Source organism: Plasmodium cynomolgi, chromosome 6, assembly GCF_000321355.1.
Source record: "Plasmodium cynomolgi strain B DNA, chromosome 6, whole genome shotgun sequence".
NCBI lineage: Eukaryota > Apicomplexa > Aconoidasida > Haemosporida > Plasmodiidae > Plasmodium > Plasmodium cynomolgi.
This window is the reverse complement of record NC_020399.1, coordinates 978,730-982,225: the sequence shown is the minus strand read 5'-3', so window position 1 is coordinate 982,225 and position 3,496 is coordinate 978,730.

Genomic DNA, 3,496 nt, shown 5'->3' with positions numbered 1-3,496 from the left:
CTATAAAAATTTTTAAAGATATTTTATTCATAATATAGGAATAACCATTTAAATGAAAATTAAAACATAGATGCAAATTATTACTTCAGGCGTAAGCAAACAACATAAATGAATATGCAAATTTTCAAACATGACCTCTTTATCCTTACATTGTCAGAATGCTCCCATTTCCAACATATTAAAAGAAGGGAGAATATATAAATTTTGGACAAAAGGTTATACATATTTATTTTTTCTTTCGTTGTTTTTTATGCTTGGGTATTTTTTTAAAAGCAACCTTTTTTTTTTTTTTTTTCTTTATAAATATATGCAAAAAACTGATTGCAATAGGTATATTATTTCGATTTTAATTTTTTTTCTGTTTGACAAATAATATTCAAAAATGTTATTTATTATTAAATTTGTGATAATAACATAATAATGTAATTTTTCGTCAGCTTATTTTGTATATTCTCAAATATGGAACATTTGCTTCGTCTTCCAATTTTAATGATGAAAAGTAAATAACATACTATTGGTAAATGAAGAACATGTAGAACAACATTGTATTTGCAGCAGAAATCTTTACATTTCATTAAAATGCATTATTTTATATAAAAATAATATATTCAAACGAAAAATACAAGTGATATATAGAAAAAAAAAAATAAAATAAAAATAAAAGATGTGTAACAGTTGGTTTAAATTTATAAAAATTCCTAACAAATCATGCAAAACAAAAGAAAAAGTTATGTTTATATGTATATGCATGTATTGCTACCTCTCTGAAAACAATGCAGTGCATATCCGTCATTTAGCAACGAAGAAGCAGTTGAAAACAAAAAAATAAAATAAAATAATAATAATAACAATAATAAATAAATAACAATACCAATATTAGAGCAACCCATGTTGTATTAAAAATATTAAAAAATATATTATTAAATTTTTCATTTTAGATATATCGTGAAATATATAACAAAACGTAAATAAAATGGTAGCATTAATCGTTAATCGTTTTTACCATTTTTTGCCGTTTTCTCCATTTGCAAAATTCTACTAAAAAAAAGAACTAATTCTTATCGGTTTACAAGAATCATCCGTTATTTCATAAATTTTATTCTGTGTATAAAATTCTACTTTAAGTTCATTTTGGGGAATATCATTAAAACATAAAAATAACTTATGAAGAAGAAATGAAACGTAAACTGAACCGTAATGACAAAAATATAGAGAAAAATAATACCTTTTTATTAAATTACTAAAGTACAACCGCGTATAGTTATGTATATTCTTTAAAATAGCGTAATGCATAAAAACTTAAAAGGCAAAGTAAATCCTTCAGCAAACCTACATTTTAAGTTTATAATAAAATGTAAGATAAGTTAATTTTTTTCTGCATCTACATCCTTTTAAATAATGAAATGAAAATATTTATAGACAATATGTGCGATAAAGTTATACATATATTACCTTAAACTTATATGCTCAACAAATTTTAGTTCAGAAATCGATAGGTTCAGACAGTACCTAAGCACAAACCGTTCGAACATGTTTATATTTCCTTTTAGAACTATTTATTCGAGTGAATATTAAAAATGTAAGGGCGAAATAAGGAGTAGGGAGGAGAAATAGTTCCATTGAAAGATAAAAATAATCCAAAGTTATCTCAAATGATGAAATACGATTAAAAAATATATATGCATTATATTTACCTCCATTTTAAGTGTAACCACAAGTGCCTTTCCCCAATTTGCTAATTTTTCTGATAGAAGTGACTCTCGTTGTTTGCTTTGCACATGGTTCGCCTTTATTTACGATAAAAATACAAGAAAGGTATAATTAATTCAATGAATGTTACTCATTTCATTAATCCATCGTGTAAAACTCCAATACTCAAAAAGTATAATTTTCCTATCTACATATACTCACGAGGAGTAGTACCTGCCTTGTCCCCATCCCTGTTAATAAATGAACCTTACAAAGGAAATTCAAAAACGGTTTTTAAAATTGAACATTATTAGTAATAAATACCGCCGTTACGTATAACTGTGTCTATGATTTACTATTAACGAAATCGTGTAGAGACTATCGTTTTATTCATATCTATATATGTAGAAAAAACTTCATAGTTTCTTTAAAAAAAAATACAACTTGGACACTATGCTAGGTTCGTAATCCACTACTTATGTTCTTCTACAAAATACATACATCAACTTGACAACGTCCTAAACAGGTTCTCTATGTACAACGCATTTGCTCCCTATAATTCTTAATATATAAAGTGCTTAATCAATGTGACAACGGCGTAGTATGCTCTGATTCGGGGATTATAAATAGAGCTATAAACGCGGCAGTTCATAAAAATAACACTTATGGTGAACAAGTAATTGGGGGTGACTAAAAAAGGGGCCTTATGCTCCCTAACCATTTTAGCATGGTTATTCGTGTCCGTCTCAATAAACACCAAACAGGGTACTACCCATACATGTGCCAAAAGAATCCCAATAAATGGATAGAATGTTATCATTAAAAAAGTAAACCAATAAATTGGCAAATAAATTAGCAAATGGATAAAAAAGCAAGTGAATACCCCTTCTGGTGAAGCATCTTCGTCTACTTCCTTATTCACCACGGTAGCTTAATTTATTGTAGACATACGTTTAATTATCCTTCATATTTTAACTGCTCGACGGACAAGTAAAATATTTAAAAAATATGCTCTTTTTCAGAGCTTCGCAATTTTAATTCTGCAACAAATTTTATTTTTCACTAAAGAGAAATTATTAAAAAGGGGCACACATACTTGTGTACATTTATGGACTCTGCAAATTCTCCCACTTTGTGTATGTGCTAAATTTCTGTTTTCCTGGTAATTATAATGGAGTATACTTTCCCCCCTGAATGAATTCCTAATTAGCGATTTTTATTACATTTGTGCGTCACACATAAATAAGGAATGTTCCACTTAACTAACCAATAATATTTTTTCAATTTGGCATCCAATCTCATAATGCTGTATTTTATATATTCAAAAGTGGAAAAAGAAAGGGGCGTCTAATAACATTTTAAGTGTGTTCTAAGTTAAAGAACAGTGTCGAAAGCTTTTCATTCATTATGTATAATTATACATACGTATATACATATATAACATAGCGTGCTTACCAAAAAAGCAAAAACAAAAAAAAAAAGAAACTAAAAATTCACTTCAGTGAAATTTAATAATACCACTATTGTATATTTTTCATTCGAAAAATACAAATTTGAAAAGTTATTGAATTGTGACATTTTTAAAAGGAACACAAAGCGTCTTTGTGCCATTAAAGTATAGAAATTCCTAAAATATCATTTACATAATAATATTAAGAATACAAAAACAAAATTTTAAATCTTTTTCATATAAATATACATAAAACAAAAGACACTTTTCAAATAAATTAAACTTAAAACAAAATACAATTTTTACATAAAATTTACATAAAAATAACAGGTAAATTAAGCAAAACAGGATAAAAAA